At 46.3% G+C, this 21816-nt stretch overlaps 1 protein-coding gene across 4 annotated transcripts in view; it reads right to left on the reverse strand.

Moving 5' to 3' along the window:
• TMEM121 (transmembrane protein 121) overlaps positions 1-21816 on the reverse strand; it is a 187650-nt gene that overhangs the window by 6098 nt on the left and 159736 nt on the right. Inside the window, exon 1 of one of the 4 annotated variants that reach the window (XM_039483254.1) lies at positions 13420-13451. The exons of the other annotated variants lie outside the window; for them this stretch is intronic. The gene's annotated coding sequence lies outside the window, so the exon portion shown is untranslated. Of the gene's footprint in view, positions 1-13419; positions 13452-21816 lie in introns of those variants that run through there. 4 annotated transcript variants of the gene reach the window in all.

A 21816-nucleotide genomic window follows, 5' to 3' on the forward strand; every position in this document is an offset into this window, starting at 1 on the left:
TGTGTTAGCCTTCCGTGAGCTGTTTGACGCCATTTCCGGTCAGGGCAGCAGTGTGGAATGCTGTACAACAGGGTCTCTTTGGGCATGCCCAGGCTTATGCAGTCACATAATGCAACAGCGAGTTCATCATTTGGTACCAGTGTATCTCACTGGCATGCACTGAAAACCTAGGATGAAAACATCTCCAAGAGACCAATACCACTCATCCACCTGAAGTGAAACCCATGCTGGGTCTATCTCCTCTGACAACTGGGACTTCTGGGGTTCATGCTGATGCCCTGATCTCCAGTTGTGTAGTTCCCTCAGGTAGTGGTAACACAAATGAGCTCTGGCACCGCCCTGCCATGCTACTAGAATCCAGGAGATTCAGGAAAAGAATTGACCTTGCCCAGTGCTTTTGGGGAAAGACTATCCAGGATCTTCTCAGGGAAACCTGGGCCAATTTCAGCCTGGCAGCAGGCTGGGTTCTCTGCAGCTTGTGGGAGGATTACTAATGAAATGGGAAGTAATGTGCTGAGTGGGAATTCACTTCTACAAAGAGGGAGGGAGGGCTGAATTCAGAGGTGATGGGTGAGATTCTGCCAATCAGCTCCCTTGAGGCTCGGCTAGACCTCCTTTGACCTCTTCTTAGCCACTGTACCAATGTGTCACCTGCCTGCCAAGAGCGCCAGTAAAAGGCATATGTTAAAGTAGTCCTGATATACACTTCACAGAGAGTGCCAGGTCCTCTACTCACCTCTGATTGGCCAGAACCCAGTAGCTCCTTCCATGCTGGAGCACATGAATGCCTTGGCACAGGCCTCAAGATGCTTCACAGATATGATACTCAATTAAGCTTCAGAATACCTCTGTGGGATATACTGGAATGCAGCCACCTCTGTAGTGAAGCACAGCCACTGTTTAACAGCTCACAGCAACACTGCTCACCAGTTTAAGAATTGGAATTGGAGACGAATGCCATATCCACCTGATGCTGCAGGGGGTACTTAATTACCCATGCTAGAATGAGGGTGGGTCCTGACAGCATCCCATCTTCAACCTCCTTTTCCCCCAAGCTAGACTTGTTCTTATGTAGGGTTATCCTCTTTTGCTCTCAGAATAATAAATAAGGATCTTTGTAAACAGAGCAAAATAGGATCCTTATTGATCACAAGCATTTGTGTCTGAGAAGATATGTCCCACCCATATCTCAGTGCCCCATCCTGAGTCATTGGTTCAGTATCTCCTGGGAAGGGAGAGTTCTACCTACCAGCTCAGCCTCGCCACTTCATTCAGCAGCTAGTTGAAGGTCACCCATTCACCACAGCTCTATTTAGTTTAGAAGAACAGTTCTGATCACAGCACATGCGGATCAGATTATCCACCATCTCTGGCAAACAATAGTAGCAGAAAGTTGTAAAGGAAAAAGCTTGAGGGCCAGGTGTGTGCACCCTGTGAAATGTGCCACGCAGCAGATTGTAGAATAAAACCTGATCCTTCTCTTCTTCTTTTTGTTTTTGTTCTTTTTTGCAGAGGACTTGTGTTGTAGGTGAAGCATGAGACCAAGCTATCAGACAATGTGTCTTTAACAGAACAGCTATCCCTCTCTTGGAAAAAACTCTTGTTTCTAGAGCAGTCTTTTAACCTGTCCCTAATGCATGCTGCTGTGAACCAGATGTTTCCGACACTCCCCTGGAGGACCCATGCTCACTGCAAGTCAGAACACACGAATGTTGAGGATGATGCTACAGATGCTCAGCTGAGGAACTGTTTTTGATCAAATTTCTTGCATTTAGCCTCTGCTGGAGCTAACAGCTTCATCATGTCATTCCAGATGGGTGGCAGGGGTGTGATAGCCGCTAAACACACTTGACTGATGGTTTCAGTTGAGCTGGGTTTGGGGGCTATAGAGAGGCCTGACCCGTGCCCACAAATACACGTGTAACCCTTCTGCCGGGCCGAAACGATAGCAGCAAGGGCCGGGTTCAATACATAGGGGTCCCTTCCCCTCAACATAATGCAAAACCAGCTCGAGCCCCCACCCAGTGACCTGGGAAAATCTTACACACACCCCTGGACGCCTCAAGGAGGCAATACTTCCCCTCTCGCAAGCACAGAGCCTTGGTGTAGCAGAAAAGGTTTAATTACATGATAAACAACAAGCATTAAATTGGGAAAATACCTCAGCTAGAGTTCATAGGTCAAACCGTGAGCAAAGACCCACCCCAGCAAATTGGGCCGTGTCCTTCTCTCTGGGCCCTTGAGTCCAGCAACCCCCAAATCACCCAGAGTCCCAAAAGTCCCACAATCCCAAGTCTCTGGCCCAGGTCAGTGCAGTTCCAGAGTTCAAGAGTCTCTCTGCAGAGGTCCCCCTCCCCAGCCTGGGTAGAAAGGGGCACCTTACGTGGCTTCGGGGCCAACTGCCCTGCCTCTTCGTGGGGTTCTGCTTCCACTAGTCATCCCCACAAACAGCTCAGCTCCGCTTGCTCTGTGGGCTGCTCCGCTCTGCCAGCTGCTCTGGTCCACCAGCTGTCCTGTGATCCACTCCAGCCATCCTCGTGAGCTGTTTGGCTCCACTCACCCAGTGGCTGCACCAACTGCTCCACTCCGCTCTGCCAGCTGCTCTGCTCCACGGTATTGCTTCAGGCTCCCCCACTCATTAGCACAGTACTCAGTGCTCTCAGCTCAGCAAGTCCAGCTCTTCAGTGATTTCAGCTCATAGTAGGGGAGCCCCAGTGCCAGTGAGTTGAGCTCAGTAACCTGTATCTAGATTCTTAAGGGAATCAAAAATTAACTCTAACATTCCACAGTGGAGAGAGGCATAGGTAGAACTGGTGCTTCTGGCTCACACAAGGAGCCTGCACCACCAAGTACAGATATCTGTCCCCAGCCTCTCTCTCTCGACTGGGTTTTGAAACCCATGTCCCTTGTCTAGCAAGTGCTATTTAGTTGATAATGAAACCCTCTATCATAAGACAGTTTAGCAGTTCCTCATTTACTTAATTGGGTTGACAACATTTTATTGCTCCTGCCCCAATAACAATGAAATTGGGGCTCCCATAGCTGTGAAAATAACCATCCCAGGCTGCTGTGTGGTATGCTAAGTGGGGTGGGAGTGCCAATGCAAATAACTGAAATGCTAATGCGAATACTTGAAACTTCTTTCTGCACTCCCCATAATCTACCACCAGATGTCAGGGTAGAGCTCATCCTGACTCTGCTTACACACGTGTAACTCAGCATTTGATTTGGACAATTCATTGAGTGTCTAAGTGAATCTTCATTTGGGCAGGAGTCACTCAGGCTCACTTTACAATATCATGGCACCCTGGGCACACCCATACATGGGCTCTGCACTGCAGCACAGCCCACCCAGCCCAGCCGCTATCCATACAGTCCTGCACACCCTATACTACAGCCCCACACAGCGTCTGAAAGTCTTCTCCCCTGTTTGGAGTGGTAGTGGCAGGAGCCATCTGCTGGGGGGCCTGGAGCTGTTCTTCTCTGGATAGCTGGGCCTTCCTTCTCCTAGAACCATAACTCCCTCTGTTCAGGCTGGATGGCGCTGCCAAAGCTGGCTGGCTGTCTCCAGCTTGCAAGTTAAAGTTCTGATTCCTTATCACTTCCATGATGAACTTCACCATGGGAACAATATGGGAACAATATGAAACAATTTAGCAGGCAGTGTCATGTGCAGGTGACAGATCCAGCAGAATAGCACCAACTTTCTTGCCCACATCAAAGGCATCTTCAATGTCTTGTGTTAGGCAAATAACGTGATCTTGGGTACAGCTTCCTCGTCTGCAGCCAGCTTGAACAAAGGGCAGTTGTGGTTCAATAACCTCATGGCTACATGTCAGAATCAGGCTCTCCATAAGCTTGTATATGGCACAAAGGAGAGCGATGGGTCAGTAGCTCTGGGGATCTTCCAGCAGTTTTCCTGATTTCGGAATGGTGACAGCCTTTGACCTGCACCAGATTTGTGGGATGCAGTTGACCTGGAAAAACTGGTTGTGACACTGGAGCAGGCAACTTTTGGCTTTGGGGCCTAGGCGAAGAGGATTACAGTGGCTGAGAAGCTGGATATGAGTCAGCGGAGTGCCCTTGTTGCCAAGAAGGCTAGCGGCATATTGGGCTGCATTAGCAGCATTGCCAGCAGATCGAGGGAAGTGATTATTCCACTCTATTCAGCACTGGTGAGGCCACATTTGGAGTATTGCATCTAGTTTTGGGCCCCCCACTACAGAAAGGATGTGGACAAATTGGAGAGAGTCCAGCAGAGGGCAACGAAAATGATCAGGGAGCTGGGGCACTTGACTTACGAGGAGAGGCTGAGGGAACAGGGCTTGTTTAGTCTGCAGTAGAGAAGAGTGAGGGGGGATTTGATAGCAGCCTTCAATTAACTGAAAGGGGGTTCCAAAGAGGATGGAGCTCAGCTGTTCTCAGTGGTGGCAGATGACAGAACAAGGAGCAATGGTCTCAAGTTGCAATGCAGGAGGTCTAGGTTGGATATTAGGAAAACCTATTTCACTAGGAGGGTGGTGAAGCACTGGAATGGGTTACCTCGGGAGATGGTGGAATCTCCATCCTTAGAGGTTTTTAAGGCCCGGCTTGACAAAGCCCTGGATGGGATGATTTAGTTGGTGTCAGTCCTGCTTTGAGCAGGGGGTTGGAATAGAGGACCTTCTGAGGTCTCTTCCAACCCTAATCTTCTATGATTCTATGAAGGAGCTCCATGTGGCTGTAATCCAGGTCTGACATCTTTCCTCTTTTAATAAACTTTATGGGCTGGTCCAGCTCTTTGGCTGAAAAAGGTGCCATCAGGACTGATTGATGGAGAGCCTGCAACCTTTCTGTAACCTCAGCAACCTTTGCTGCACAGCTGCAAGACTTACCCAAGTTCTGTGTACTGCCATTATACACTAGCTGGGATGTGACAGCATTTGTGATGACTAGAAACTTCTTTTTGTTGAGGCTTGAATCGCCATAAAGTCTTTTGATGGTTTGCTAGGCTTTCTGCCTAGAGTGAGTAAGTCCATCTTTGTAACTCTCTCTCTTCATTGATTGTGTCTGGGCTTGATCCAGTAGTTGAATGATTTCCTTGCTCTCATTAATGGTCTCCTGCTTGTTACCAGCAGATTTGAATTTCTGGTAGAGTTTAATTGCCTCTGATGACTACCCAGGGACATACTCTCGGCGATAGTCTCTAAGGAACCTATTTCTTAGCCATTACCTGAACTAATTTACAGAAAGTTTGGTAGGAGTTGTACTAGAAAGAAAGTCTGTGCTTCATTAACAATAAACCTGGCTGGGTGCCTTCGCTACTAATCAGGTTTTGTGGTCTTTGTGCGCAGTTCGATCGAGGTGCACTGTGTCAGCTCTCTGGCTGAGGCAGCACACAGAAAGGATACAGACACAGCTGACGACTGACAACAGAAGTCATTTATATTGGCTGGCCCTGGTGCTGGTATTTGCGCCAGTGAAATACTGCGCAGCAGTTTGGGGAAGAAGTTGGCATATGCATCACATGATTCAGAGCTGAACACGGCCACCTGTACCATTAGCGGTTGCCTGAGCTGCACATTAACATCTAATTTCTGTGCTGGCTCAGACAGCACCCCCAAAATTTCAAGACAAGTTGCTGTCTCCCTTATAACTGCATGGAGGGCTGTGCCAGATGAAAACAAGCTGCTGCACATAAGTCTGACACAGTTCCAATAGGTGCAAATAAGCACCACACACTTCCCACAAGAGCTGCCTGCCTCTGGAAGAAAACAGCTACACTGGCAGTTCCTGCTAATTGCCATGACTGGCTTTGCAACCTCCGTTTATAGTGGACATTTGTGCACTCATGTCCAATGCTGCTGGTCCAATGCCACAGATGCTGGCTAGTGAACCTACTATAGACTTAGCTAGTAGTACTGATTCTTCTAGCTAAGGCAATAAAGGCTTATGGTCATCCAGAAGTCCCAGGTTCCATACCCCTTGTTAACAACCTATCCAGAGGTGTTACAGTAGTAGCCACCCACTTTATTTTCTCCCTCTCCCCCTCAAACAACAGGAAGGCTCCACCCTCCCCACCTCTGCAGCAGCAGGAGGCATGGTCATTAGTGGTAGTGAGTAGGGGGCCAGGTGGCTGCCACCTTGGTACTATTGGTTGCTTCCCCTGCTGTAGGATGTCTGCATTCTCAGACAGGCCTTAGTGCCTTGGTTACAGAAGGGGCAGTCCCTCCTTTCTGACTGATCTTCCCAGACTTAGGCAGATATCACTGCATGGGTTACACATGGGGCTGTTCCCTCTCTTAAAGCAATTGTATCAGACTCTCTGAAGACTCAGGCAGACACCACTGCATCAGTTACACGTGGGTCATGTTCTTAACCTTTTTGTCACAACCACAAGGGCTGGAAACACATTTTTTTTAAAGAAAATCAAGCTGAGATTCTGATGTCATCACATGGATGGGAGTCAGGGTTCTAGGCACCTGCGTATTGTGCCTGGGTCAAATTCCAGCCCTGAGGAAATCACACACCACCATTTTGATAGAGCTGAATAGTCGGATACTGACTCTAAACTTTGAGGGCACCATGTACCAGGTATAAGTTGACCTGTTTGCCAAATGAACCATTTTATCAACCATTCTTTCTTGACAAGTCCTTATAGAATAACGTGTCGAAACACATTATAGCCTCTGGATTATTGGTTAATTGTTGGATGATAATTTGATTTCTGTATAAAGTCACTCTGACTGGTGACTTAAGGTTTATAAATAGCATACATGCCTGAACAAATTATTGAGATCTGTCAGAGAACGGGAAGTGGGGGGGGCGAGAAGCGGGGGGGGGAGAGGGTGTGGCAGGGGGCAGATACCAGGCCTAGGGAGTTTTAGGACACTGACAATATTTTCCTGTCCTCCTTTACACAGGAAAGTGCATTAAACTTGGCTATGGGTATGGAGCCCAGATTTAATAAAATCAGGTTTCTTTCTTGCTTGAGGGAATGAGAAAGAGAGAAGCTAGATTTATTTGCTGTCTAGTGGACTTGACACAGACTTTTCTCTGTTCCCATTAATTCCAGGCAATTACACATGCATATGTCAGGGTTCCCTCCCCACTCTGAACTCTGGGGTACAGGTGTGGAAACCCGCATGAAAGACTCCCTAAGCTTATTTTCCTCCAGTTTAGGTTAAAAACTTCCCCAAGGCACAAATTCTGTTCCTTGTCCTTGGACGGTATTGCTGCCATCACCAAGTGATTTAAACAAACATTCAGGAAGGGGCCACTTGGAGCCCTATCCCTCCCCCAAATATCCCCCTCAAGCCCCTTCACCCCCTTTCCTGGGGAGGCTTGAGAATAATATACCAGCCAAATAGGTTAACAAGGTGTGTACAGACCAGACCCTTTGGTTTTTAGGACACTAGGTTCTTAAAAGCAGAACTTTATTATAAAAAAAAGTAAAAGAAGCACCTCTGTAAAATCAGGATGGAAGGTAATTTTACAGAGTAAAAAAAGACTTAAAACACAGAGGATTCCCCTCTAGGCTTACCTTTAACATTACAAAACAGGAATAAATCTCCCTCTTAGCATAGGGAAAATTCAGAAGCTAAAACAAAAGATAATCTAATGCATTTCCTTGCTATTACTTACAATTTCTGTAATTTTAGATGTATCATTTCAGTAGGAGCTGGATTACCTGCTTGGTCTCTCTCTTTGTCTCCAGAGGGAACACACAGAGAGCACAAACAAAGCCTCCCCCCCCCAGATTTGAAAGTATCTTCTTTCCCCATTGGTCCTTCTGGTCAGGTGCCAACTAGGTTATTTGAGCTTCTTAACCCCTTACAGGTAAAGGAGGGATTTTATGTTACCCTTATCTGTATGTTTATGACAGCATATATGTAGTTATGCACCCAAGGAGCCAAAATAGCTTACAGAATGGGAAACTGGGTATCAGACAGCAAATGACTTTGTCAAGGTAAATAAGTATGTCACTGGCGAAGACAGAACCTGAATTCTGGTCTTTTGAGTCCCTGGACAGTGCCTTAACCACAAACCATTCCTCCTGAATCATGTGTTTATGGGTGGTTTCCCTGCACAGACCTCAGAGAAGTCACTTCCCCAGCATCACACAGCAAACAAGGGGTAGAGGAGACAAAATCCAATTCTTCTGGGTCTCAGTTTATTTCCTTAGCTTTCTTTGCTGATGCTGCCTCTTCTTCATTCACTACACACTATCACTGCACTGAAACGCCATCCTGTGTGACTACTGGCCAGGCAATTCAGCTGTATGTCTCCCAGACAGTAATTCCACCTGCAAAGGTGGCAGACTTGTTCTCAGGGGCAGCGTGACTAGGCTAAACAAAACTTGGCTCTGTGATATTACTGTTGTGTGTTCTACCCCTGGCTTGGCAAGTGTGATCTAGGCAACCTCTATTACTTTGTCTGGTGAATGGGGGACACAGGCCTTGGTCAGAGGAAAGAATGCCCACAAGTGGTAATGGCAGAATTGGTTGAAAATGAGAATTTCTGTGCTGCAGGAAAGACTGATGTTTCAAAATTTGTTTAATCTTGATGTGGGACGAAAAATCAAAATATCAACTTTTGTAACAGAACAGAAAGTTCAGAAAAATTTCAGTTTGCCATTGTGGAAACATATTTTGAGGTGGTTCAGCATTAAGTTGTGCCTCCATGAGCTGCCACAAGGGTTCATGGAACTTGTATTTTGGGTTTCCCCATTCTCCTCTATGGGCCAGGCTCCCTGGCTGGATTACATCTCTCATGATGTAGCATGTTTATGCAACTGCCATGCTGTATAACTGTGCTTCAAGTAGAGGAGAGACTGCAAGGTATTGTGGGAGATGATGTCCAGCCAGGGACCCCAGCCCATAGAAGAGAATTGGTCTATGAGATATCTGAACAACCCCTCTGAGACAGCTCTGGTGCACACAGATGAATGGTGAAATGCCCTGAAATGAAACATTTTGATTCAGTTGGACACACTGAAATATTTTGATTTAGGATGACCTGGCCCAAAACAAAGCCTTTCATTTTGATTTTCCTAACAAAATGTCAACAAAATTGAAATTTTCCCACAGAAAATTTAAATCTTGCAGTGACTGCATTTTCCATCAAATAATCATTTCCATGTAAAATGGCCAATCAACAATTAGAAGGGGAGACGTCAACACATGGCCTCCAGATACTCAGCTGACTGTGTTCCTATTAGGCTGGAGGGTAGTTGTTCCAGAGGGTCTCTTACATGCCTCACAGGGGCACATGTCACACTGCAAACACTTCACAGGTTGTCTGAAAATGAATGAAAGGGTCCAGGAGTAACAGCAAATGAAACTCCCCATTGTGACTGGTAAAAGTTTGCAAGCACTGTTCAGAATAACTCACATGCCATGTGAGCTGCAGGCAGCACTTAGCATTGCTCTCATCAGCATGAGCATCCTCCTCCCACTCCTTGACTGTTCCTTGCTGCCATCAGCACCATGATTAGCTCTCTCTTGAGGTTTCAGATAAAAATATATAGCCATTTCTGTAACTGCTTTTTAAACTCCTGCCAGGGTTTACTGGGGATTTACAGCCGTGGATGGATAATTCCAGATACATTAGGTCTCTCAGGAGGAAATGGTGGTTTCTGCCTTCAAGTATTTCTTCTTTCAAAAGACACTGATTATTTTAAAGGCTGTGTATGCGTCGTAGAGAAGCTCACAGCACTGTTTTATTTAGAAACAATTCTGCTTGTACATCCTCGGCTTTGCATTTCCCTTCCTCCATTCTGTTTTGTCAGGTGCTATCCAGCCACAGCTGCCTCAGTCTGGGGAATGGACAGCTAGGGGAACAGCGGAGGTTTTGAAGAAGCACAAAGTCTCCAGGGAACATTTCATGTTTTAAGGAAAATCACCCTTGGGCACAGAAGCAATCAGAAATACCCAAATTATAATTCACTGCAAAACTCTTTCCCAGTGGAAGGGTTCTCCCAGGAGGAGTCAGCAGTGATGGAGAAGATATAAGTCCTAAACACAGCACCTGTTCACAGCAGCGGGACACCCTTCAGTTCTTGTGTGGTTCCCCTAGCGCCTTTGTGGGCACACATGTGCCAAAGGTGGTGGGAGCTCTGGGGCCGGTTAGAAACGCATGCAGTGCTGAGCCTAAGGTGATAATTGGGTGCATTTGCTATACTGTGACATACATACTAAAAGCCAAGGAGACAGTCTAGCAATCAAGTAAGGCACAAGTTTGCAGGCCCTGGAGGGATACTCAGTATTAGCCGAGGGCTGGAGGCAATGATGGATGGGGAAGCATTATAGTCATTGAATATGTGTAGCTTGGCTGAGCTACAGCTAAGGCGGCAACAATGCTAAGTAGGCACAGGCCTTCCCTGAGTGTGTGGGCTGCACACCAGCATACCCAGGCTGCCCTATGCACAGGTGCAAGATGGAGCAGGACCACAGACCGATGGCACCCTGGGGTCACTTCCCTGTGCTCCAGGATTGGGTACTGGCTCCAGCCAATAACAGGTCTAAGAGGCAGAGCCCTGCTGATACACTGTGAAGACAGGAATTGTCCTTCCTGCCTAATAAATATCCCTAATAGAGCTGCTTGGAAACCTTTGACTGAACCATTTTCCACTGGAGAATGTGGTTCTGTCGGAATGGAAATGCTTCGCGAAATTGTGTCAATTTCCCTAAAATCTTGTTTTGGAGAAAAAATGGAAAAAAGTTCCCATTTTGACATTTTGGGAAGGAAACATTTTGATTTTTTATGTTGAAATGACTTTGCCCTATAGACTATTTTTATTTTGTGTAATGTAATGTGATATAATTTACAAATTCAAAACTGAAATGGAACATTTTGATGTCATCAGAACAAACTGCTTTGAGCAACCCAAAAATTTTTTTCAGAATTTTCTTCCACAGAGGATTTAGAAATTTTTGGGTTTCATTCTCATTCATAATGAAGTCAAATCTCTAAAACTCGAAATCCTTCACAAACCAGAAAGTCCATACTCTGCACAGATCTCATCCCAAGTATCCAGCCTTTGCCTCCAGCTTGTCCCACAAGCCTAGCAAGACGTAAGCAGGAATACACCACCCTATCTAGATTGGTGCTTTTGGATTTCAGACTCAACCTTGTTTGAACATCTCACTCAATGACAGAAATTCAAAATGCATCACAATCTCATTATTTCCAGTTACTCCCTTCCTTCCACATCAACCCAGACTGGGCAGGGTACCAGAGCCAACATCATGGGTTGGAGACAAAACACTGACTCAAAAAAGAAGAAAGACCTAAAAGACTCTTTATGCAGGTGTGAACAGCAATGCAAGGAAAGTCCCCACACATAAAAGACTATGATTCCTCGACAAAATGTGAGTCACCACTGCTAGTCTCATGGAGAGAATTCCAACACACAGTAATCTGAACACTTGGATGGGCACTTTTATATAGAAACCTACACAAACAATATGCCCAAGAAGTCATCAATACAATTAACCAGCCCCAGTCCTCTGCTGAAGATCATGTGGGCAAGAAAATCTAAGATAGTATGGGATTCAGGAATCAGAAACGTCAGTCACATCTACACAAATTCATACAGAAAGTCTCCCAACTTCATTTAGATTAAAATCCAGCCCACTGGAAGATATTTATTTAGGATATTAACAATATCAGCAAGGGATTTCATCATTGCTAGAGCTGAGTGAACTATTTACAGCACACAATAACTTTGTTTTGTGAATTATTCAGGAACAGGTCATGATGATTTTTAAGAATTAGTTTGTTTGTTTCAATTGTTCACCGTATGGCTGGAGGAAGACCTTTTAGCCATGTGTTTGGTGAACTAAGTAACATGGTTTGGACTCAGTTCCTTCTTTGTTTGATTTCAGCATTACAAACAGGAAGTGTCTCCCTTCCATTTTGCAAAATAATCTACGAACATTCATGATGTTATCTGACACTTGAAATATTTGGTGTTTTTCTTAAAGCCTCAGCTTCTGGAGTCATGTTACTGTATGAGAATATTAGCTTTCATTTTTTTAAAGTAAGTTTCTAGCCTTCATGGTTGCAGAGAAAAGCTAGAAAATGTGACCTGAGTTGGACCCTAAAGGTTCAACCACCCAAAGGCAAATAAAAAGAACATAAAATGTACAGGCAGTCCTTGACATTACGACATTCGACTTACAATGAATGGCATTTATGACATTTCTGAATTGACACCCTGATTCGACTTACGACAATTGGTTTTCACTTTACGATGCTCGATCCTGCAATGGAGTGTATTGAGATTCCGAGTTATGACGTTTCAACTTACAATGCAATTTAAGTCCAAGGACTGCCTCTATCATTTTTTAAAAATCTCATGATTTTTAAGCCAGTCTCTTTTATTTTGGGGGTCTGACTCCAGATTTTTGAATGATTCAGGTTGACAGTGCTGCAGTCATAATTTCCTGACAAATCTGCTATGTAAGTAATAAAAAGAGCATCTCAGAATGGCCACAAGAGATCATCTGGGACAAATATTTATTCACACGAGTAGTCATCAAACTTTTACTTCCCATAAGAATTCTTGCAAATAAAACCCAGCTCACCTGACTGCTCCTAAATAATGAAATTAGAAGGTCAGAGGTAAAAAAATTCAACAGTTTTGTACTGGGAACCATGAACCTGTGATTGGCTAACACAAGCCTTCTGGGAATGCTGTTGCAAGGGCTTATGTACAGAGGCAGTGTTGAGATTCCCTCAGAAGCCTTGGCACAGAAGAGGTATTTCTTTGATACCTAAACCTCTGTAAATATGGGACTAGCCAAGTATAGAGTTCAATCAATATGTTAGATAATAAGTTTCTCTACTGCTAATAACTTATGCAAATAGCAGAACAATTACATTGGCGCACTCAAGTGCATTCCACAACCTTCCTAATCAATAACGGTTTTAACTCAGCTCACCAAGTGTGTCTGAAAATTCAGTTCCCTAAGTACACATTGTGATAATGACAAAGGGATTCAATGCAATCAGCAAGGGAGCTGAGGTGTGGAGGGGAAAACAGCAATCCCAATCAGAGTATCCAGCCTCTTCACTGAGGGGCCAGAGGAGGGAATGGCACACCCTGCAGTGGAGAGTAGCCTGCTTGCTCAATGCCCACGGCCATTTGAGTACAACAGAATCACACACTGCAGAGCCTCAGCCTGCTAATTATGCTGCGTGATTGTTAACTGTGTTCCCCAAGATGCCAAGTCAAAGGGCAAGGAAATGTGCAAGGTGATGTGTAAGTCAATGGTGTGTGTTCCAAGTCCCCCTCCGTGCTGATTCACAGAGACTATGACTTATTATAGCCCCTAGCTACAGAGCCTTTTCTTGTTCACTCCCGCTGAACCAGCTCATGCTTTTAGCTCGGAAGGTACCCCGTGTGCAGGGGTGAAAGTAACTTAAAGGACTTACCGGTATGCTGGAGTCCTGTGCGGGGGCGTGGCCTCAACCAGAAGAGGCGGGGCCTTTCAAGATTAAAAGGCCCGGGGGCTCCGGCTGTGGCTGGGAGCCCTAGGGCCTTTAAATCACCGTGGAGCTACCAGCTACAGAGGCGGCTGGGATCCCTGGGGCTCCGTCGGTGATTTAAAGGGCCTGGGGCTCCCTGCAGTGGCCGGAGCCCCGGGCCCTTTAAATTCCCACCTGAGCCTGGCTGCAGGAGCCCCGGGGCTCCAGCAGTGATTTAAAGAGCCAGAGGCTCCAGCCACTGCGGGGAGTCCTGGGCCCTTTAAAGCGCTGCCTGAGCTCTGGTATTGGGGCTTGGGCGGCGCTTTAAAGACCCCGGAGCTCCCCACAAGGGCCAGCGCTCCAGGCCCTTTAAATCCCTGCCAGAGCTCAGCTGCCGGAGCTCCAGCGGTGATTTAAAGGCCCCCCGCAGCAGCTGGAGCCCTGGGCCCTTTAAATCACCACCAGAGAAGCCGGTCCAGTCTGGCACAGCGTACAGGCTCTTGCCGGTACGCCGTACCAGACCATACCAGTTTACTTTCACCTCTGCCTGTGTGTTAGTCGGGATGGCAGCCATCACAAATGTATGCTGGAAGGCATGATTTCAGATACCCCTACAGGCTCTGGATGAGCTGCAATCAAAGGCTGGCTCTCCACACCGATTTCATACCAGTATAAATCTAACAGTAAGGGTGTGATGCAATTAACACAAGCCCTGGTGTGACTGCAGTTATACCAGTATAAAGGTGCTTTATCCCAGGCTAGTTATACTGCCTGTACGGGAGTAGATACAAGGTACCTTTATTCCAATATAACATTGTGCACATCAGGGGAATTGAACTATATGTATCTGACTTTTGAATGTCACCTAATCCACTGGCTGCCTTTGAAAAATCTCACCCTCAGCGCTCGACTCTGCTCCCAGTGAGTAAACATCAAAAGTCATGTTGACTTTGAGGGACACAGGAGCCTCAAGGAGCAAGGCTGGCATGGGGCAGACTTTTTAGAAAATGAATTAGTGCTAGTAAATTGTCAGTGGTCATCTTTGAGCTGCAGTTCAGTTTCTCTGTCGCATGGCCAAACAGTTAATTCAGGAGACTGGGAGACAGATCTAGAAATGGCTACAAAATCAAAACTTTCCTTGTGAAAAATTTTATGGGAAACATGTCCTTTTGAAATTTGTCTGCTGAAAAACTCCAGTTTCCTGTAAGAAATTCCTCAACAAATTGAAAGCAATGTTTTCATTTTGTCTTGAGTCACTTCAAAATGATGTTTTTTAGTTTTGAGTTGAACTATTTCAAGGGGGAGGGATAGCTCAGTGGTTTGAGCATTGGCCTGCTAAACCCAGCATTGTGAGTTCAATCCTTGAGGAGGTCACTTACTTAGGAATCTAGGGCAAAAATTGGTCCTGCTAGTGACAGCAGGGGGCTGGACTCAATGACCTTGCAAGGTCCCTTCCAGTTCTAGGAGATTGGTATATCTCCAATTATTTCCTTTCAACATTTGAAAATTAAGCATTTCAATTTTTCATTTTCAGTTTTTGGATTTGTAGGGTTTTTTTTCCTTTTCTCTCTCTTTTTTTCCCCACTACAAAAAAACAGTAGGAAGGTAAAAAAGAGGGAGAAAAGTGAGGGGAAAACAATGTTTGCATTTTTTTACTGTTTTTGAAAAGCAAGGGAGAAAGAAGGAGGGTGAGGGGAAAGGTCCAATTCCTCCAAATAAGTCTTTTCCTGGACATTCGAATGACTCAATGAGTCAGACGACACTGGGCAGGAGCAGAGAAGTGAATGGCTAGAAAGAGCAAGGCAGTGCTTTTATTGACTGATCTGATTTTCGAGGCAAGGCCCCAGGCTAGCAGGGTAACTGTTTACAGGTGCACAGGAAATGGGCTGGTGAAAGATTCAGGCCGATGTAACTGTGGTTGTCCCAGTGTTGGGTTCGTTCCTCCCCAGGGACGTGATGCAGAGCAGCAAGGAGGGGCGTTGTTTGAAGAGTGAGATGGCAGCGGCATGGGCCCCATGACGGGGCTTTGGATACCACAGGAGCTTTCTTTCTGCTCCTTGATGTTTGAGCTTAATCAACGCTTCAGATAGCAGAGCTAGCTCCGGCAGTAGGATGGCATGTGGCAGGACACGTTGCTGACAGGGGTCAGGGCTGTCAGGCTGAAAGCTTCATTCTCTTCTATGGATTTCCAGCTCTGTTCAGAAGCCTGCTCCATTCTGCAGGGGCCTGCAGTTATTCCTAGCCGTTGGAGAACAAGCACATCCCCACTAGCACACACGGATCCATCCCATGTACTGAGCATCAGTCCCGCAGTCTCACCGGTGGGGCATTTCATGAAGTATCAGCCCTCTGAGAATGATGATTTCCCACGAGCAACAGAACACTCAGTGTGTACGACCCAGACACTGCTCTACCTCATTGTGACGGGGGGCCTGTGCTTGTAGCCACATGTGTCGGGTAAGGCTTGTTGTGTGGGGATTTGAAGCTTGCTATCAAGCAAATAAAGTGTGGGGGGTGATTAGAAAAATCCCTGCTAGGACAGCACAGCTGGCTCTGCAGCGGGGTCTCGCAGGAACCATGATGAGCAAACAGCTGGAAATGTATTCCTCTTCACCAACAGCCTTGGATTCAGCTATGCTCCAAGCCCCTCTGTGTTGTGTTCCAGGGAATATTTGGGTGCTGGCGGTTTGCTAATGGCTCTAATGCAAATCCTCCGCACAAGCCCATTTTAAATGTGAATACTTCAATATCCCCTGGAAGAGAATTCCAAATCCCATGTTAGTCACATTAGAAATTCATGTTGTGTTGCTTAATGACCTAAATCACTAGTCAGGAACAGAACCAACACAGTGGAGATTTTGAAGGTAGCATGTTAAATATTTGCAGTGTGGCTCTGTGGTTAGGGTCCTGTTCTCCCCTCCCCAACAGCTCCTTCCTTGCACCGTCGATGGTGCATCAGTGAAAACAGGAGTGGGCTCTTGTGAGACTCCACCTTTCTTTGTGAAGACATCACTAACTACCTCAGCTCCTTGACACACATGCGCCAAAGGCAGGGACTTCAAACCCGGGGGAACTAGGCAGCTCTGAATTTGCTTCGCTGACTTTTGTTCTGTAGAGTGAGAGGAGACCCCTGGCCAGACTGGCTCCCTAGCTCCATTAGGGTGATAACCAGGGCCTGGCAGAAAGGAGCTGACACATGTAACATGAGTGGGCAGCTGGGCAGACAGATCTACTTTCCAGCTGTGAATTTCTTAATATTTTTGGATTAAACCCAAAATTTTACAGATGGCCCTTTTGTCTCCTTCCTCTTGGGATTTGTCTACTTCCCCCAGCCTGTCTTTCACCTCAGCCTCACAGATGGTATCTATCTAATCCAGCAGCTCTCAAACTGTGGGTTAGGACCCCAAAGTGAGTCGCGACCCCATTAAAATAGGGTTGCCAGGGCCAGCATTAGATTTGCTGGGACTCAGGGCTGAAGCTGAAGCCCGAGCTCCATCCCCACCCAATGCTAATCTTCTATGATTCTATGATTTGCAGGGGTTGTACAGTGGAAACAGCGTTGCTGTCTGTCAGAGTAAAGTGCCACCTTGAGACACTGGATGTTGTGTCCTCCCCAACATCTGTGCTGGGTTTAAAAACCATCAGTCAGTTCAAATTGTTTCCAAGTTGATGGAATGCAGAATAATGCCCCTGTAACACCCAGTGCTTCCAGTACCAACCCTGCTTCCCAGGGTGAGGAGAGACTGGTTTCCATACCCACTAGTTCTGAATGTGTACATTACTGCTACCAGCAATGGGTCCTATTCTTCCATCTGTTAAAGACAGTCATAGTCTCAGTGTTTGCCTAAATCAATCCTTCTTTTGCTTCTCCTGCTGACTTAGCTTCTCATTGAGGTGGATTCATTATGTTGACGGGAGAACGTGCTCCCCTTGACATAGTGCGTCTTCACCAGATGTGCTAAATCGACGTCGCTGCATTCCGATTTAGCGCGCTAGTGAAGACAAGCCCTAAGTGAGGAAGGGAAGCTGAGTGCCCAGGTATTTATTGTTTGTATCACTTTTTTAAGGTGATCCTTCCCTACCGCCATGGTCATAGACTTCTAGACTTTACAGCCAAAATGGACCATCTTGATCATCTAGTCTGACCTGCACATCGCAGGCCACAGAACCTCACCCACCCACTTCTGTAATAGATGCATAACCTCTGGCTGAGTTACTGAAGTCCTCAAATCATGATTTAAAGAATCCAAGTTACAGAGAATCTACCATTTACTCTAGTTCAAGCCAGCAAGTCACCCATGCCCCATGCTGCAGAGGAAGGAGAAAACCCCCCAGGGTCTCTGCCAATCTGACCTGCATGGAAATTCCTTCATGACCCCGGAGATGGTTATCAGTGGGTGAGACCACCAGCCAGACACCTAGGAAAGAATTCTCGGTAGTAACTCAGAACCCTCTCCATCTAGTGTCCCAACACCGGCCATTGGAGATATCTGCTAATAGAAGTTGCAGATGGGATATGTGCTATTGTCAACCTTCTCAAGCTTGGTCTTGAAACAAGTTAGATTTTTTTTGCCCCCAGTACTCCTTCTGAAAGGCTGTTCCAGAACTTCACTTCTCTGATGGTTAGAAACCTTCATCTAATTTCTAGCCTAAACTTGTTGATGGCCAGTTTATAGCCATTTGCTCTTATGCCAACATTGGCCCTTAACTAAAACAACTCCTCTTCCTCCCTGGTGTTTACCCCTCTGATGTATTTATAGAGAGCAATCCTAGCTCCCCTCAATCCCTTCGCTTTGGTCGGCTAAACAAACTAAGCTCCTTAAGTCTCCTTTCATAAGGTAAATTTTCCATTCTTTGGATCATCCTAGTAGCCATTCTCTGCACCTGTTCCAGTTTGAATTAATCTTTCTTCAACAGGAAAGGCCAGAACTGCACATAGTATTCCAGATGAGGTCTCACCAATGCCTTGTATAATGATATTAACACTTCCCTGTCTCTGCTGGAAATACCTCGCCAGATGCATCCTATTATTGCATTAGCTTTTTCATGGCCACATCACACTGGTGGCTCATAGCCATCCAAGTCTTTCTCCTCCTCTGTCACTTCCAACTGATAAATCCCCAGTTTATAGCTAAAATTGTTGTTGTTAGTCCCTAAGTGCATGACCTTGCACTTCGCACTATTAAATTTCATCTCATTTCTACTACTTTGGTTTTCAGGGTCATCCAGATCATCTGATATTCCAGTCCTCTTCCATATCGACAATACCTTCCAACTTTGTGTCATCTGCAAATTTTATTACCACACTCCCACTTTTTGTGCCAAGGTCATGAATGAAAATGTTAGATAAGGTGGGTCCCAAGACAAATCCCTGAGGAACTCCGCTAGTAACCTCCCTCCTGCCTGACAGTTCACCTTTCAATATGACCCGTTTTAGCCTTGCCTTTAACTAGTTCCTTACCCACCTTTCAATTCTCTTATTAATTCCCATCTTCACCAGTTCAACTAAGCTGGAAATATGCTGTGAAGGAGGGGGCCCTCTGGCTCACTTGTCCCTGTCCCCTGCATCCAGGCCTGGGTGGGGAATGGATGGGATAGGCCACCGCCACATCCCCAGCTGGTTTCTTGCAGGTAACCACTGTGCTGCACAGAGCAGCAATCCAGAGCGGGAAAGGGGCCGAACGTGCCAGGGAGCAGGTGCAGAATCATAGAATCATCGAATCTCAGGGTTGGAAGGGACCTCAGGAAGTCATCTAGTCCAAGCCCCTGCTCAAAACAGGACCAAACCCAACTAAATCATCCCAGCCAGGGCTTTGTCAAGCCTGACCTTAAAAACCTCTAAGGAAGGAGATTCCACTACCTCCCTAGGTAACCCATTCCAGTTCTTCACCACCCTACTAGTGAAAAAGTTTTTCCTAATGTCCAACCTAAACCTCCCCCTCTGCAACTTGAGACCATTACTCCTTGTTCTGTCATCTTCTACCACTGAGAACAGTCTAGATCCATCCTCTTTGGAACCCCCTTTCAGATAGTTGAAAGCAGCTATCAAATCCCCCCTTATTCTTCTCTTCTGCAGACTAAACAATCCCAGTTCCCTCAGCCTCTCCTCATAAGTCATGTGCTCCAGCCCCCTAATCATTTTTGTTGCCCTCCGCTGGACTGTCTCCAATTTATCCACATCCTTCTTGTAGTGTGGGGCCCAAAACTGGACACAGTACTCCAAATGAGGCCTCACCAGTGCCGAGTAGAGGGGAATGATCACATCCCTCGATCTGCTGGAAATGCCCCTACTTATACAACCCAAAATGCCATTAGCCTTCTTGGCAACAAGGGCACACTGTTGACTCATATTCAGCTTTTCGTCCACCGTAACCCCTAGGTCCTTTTCTGCAGAACTGCTGCCGAGCCATTCAGTCCCTAGTCTGTAACAGTGCATGGGATTCTTCCGTCCTAAGTGCAGGACTCTGCACTTGTCCTTGTTGAACCTCATCATATTTCTTTTGGCCCAATCCTCTAATTTGTCTAGGTCCCTCTGTATCCTATCCCTACCCTCCAGCGTATTAACCACTCCTCCCAGTTTAGTGTCATCTGCAAACTTGCTAAGGGTGCAGTCCACACCATCCTCCAGATCGTTAATGAAGATATTGAATAAAACCGGCCCCAGCACCGACCCTTGGGGCACTCCACTTGATACCGGCTGCCAACTAGACATAGAACCATTGATCAGTACCCGTTGAGCCCGACCATCTAGCCAGTTTTCTATCCACCTTACCGTCCATTCATCCAGCCCATACTTCTTTAACTTGCTGGCAAGAATACTGTGGGAGACTGTATCAAAAGCTTTGCTAAAGTCAAGAAATAGCACATCCACTGCTTTCCCCTCATCCACAGAGCCAGTTATCTCATCATAGAAGGCAATTAGGTTAGTCAGGCATGACTTGCCCTTGGTGAATCCATGCTGACTGTTCCTGATCACTTTACCCTCCTTTAAGTGGTTCAGAATTGATTCCTTGAGGACCTGTTCCATGATTTTTCCAGGGACTGAGGTGAGACTGACTGGCCTGTAGTTCCCTGGATCTTCCTTCTTCTCTTTTTTAAAGATGGGCACTACATTAGCTTTTTTCCAGTCGTCCGGGACCTCCCCCGATCACCATGATTTTTCAAAGATAATGGCCAATGGCTCTGCAATCTCATCGGCCAACTCCTTTAGCACCCTCGGATGCAGCGCATCCGGCCCCATGGACTTGTGCTCGTCCAGCTTTCCTAAATAGTCCCGAACTACTTCTTTCTCCACAGAGAGCTGGTCACCTCCTCCCCATACCATGCTGCAGAGTGCAGCTGTCTGGGAGCTGACCTTGTCTGTGAAGACAGAGGCAAAAAAAGCATTGAGTACACTAGCTTTCTCCACATCCTCCGTCACTAGGTTCCCTCCTTCATTCAGCAAGGGGCCCACACTTTCCTTGACTTTCTTCCTGTTGCTAACATACCTAAAGAAACCCTTCTTGTTACTCCTAACATCTCTGGCTAGCTGCAACTCCAAGTGTGATTTGGCCTTCCTGATTTCACACCTGCATGTCTGAGCAATACTTTTATACTCCTCCCTGGTTATTTTTCCAATCTTCTACTTCTTGTAAGCTGTTTTTTTTGTGTTTAAGACGAGCAAGGATTTCACTGTTAAGCCAAGCTGGTCTCCTGCCATATTTACTTTTCTTCCTACACATCGGGATGGTTTGTTCCTGCAACCTCAATAAGGTTTCTTTAAAATACAGCCAGCTTTCCTCGACTCCTTTCCCCATCATGTTATTCTCCCAGGGGACTTTGCCCATCAGTTCCCTGAGGGAGTCAAAGTCTGCTTTTCTGAAGTCCAGGGTCTCTGTTCTACTGCTTTCCTTTTTTCCTTGTGTCAGGATCCTGAACTCGACCATCTCATGGTCACTGCCTCCCAGGTTCCCATCCACTATTGCTTCCTCTACTATTTCTTCCCTGTTTGTGAGCAACAGATCAAGAAGAGCTTTTCCCCTAGTTGGTTCCTCCAGCACTTGCACCAGGAAATTGTCCCCTACACTTCCCAGAAACTTCCTGGATTGTCTGTGCACCGCTGTATTGCTCTCCCAGCAGATATCAGGGTGATTAAAGTCACCCATGAGAACCAGGGCCTGTGATCTAGCAACTTCTGTTAGTTGCTGGAAGAAAGCCTCGTCCACCTCATCCCCCTGGTCCGGTGGTCTGTAGCAGACTCCCACCACGACATTACCCTTGTTGTTCATATTTCTAAATTTAATCCAGAGACTCTCAGGTTTTTCTGCAGTTTCATACCGGAGCTCTGAGCAGTCATACTGCTCTCTTACATACAACGCAACTCCC

Source organism: Mauremys reevesii, linkage group 8 (genome assembly GCF_016161935.1).
Source record: "Mauremys reevesii isolate NIE-2019 linkage group 8, ASM1616193v1, whole genome shotgun sequence".
Taxonomy (NCBI): Eukaryota; Metazoa; Chordata; order Testudines; family Geoemydidae; genus Mauremys; species Mauremys reevesii.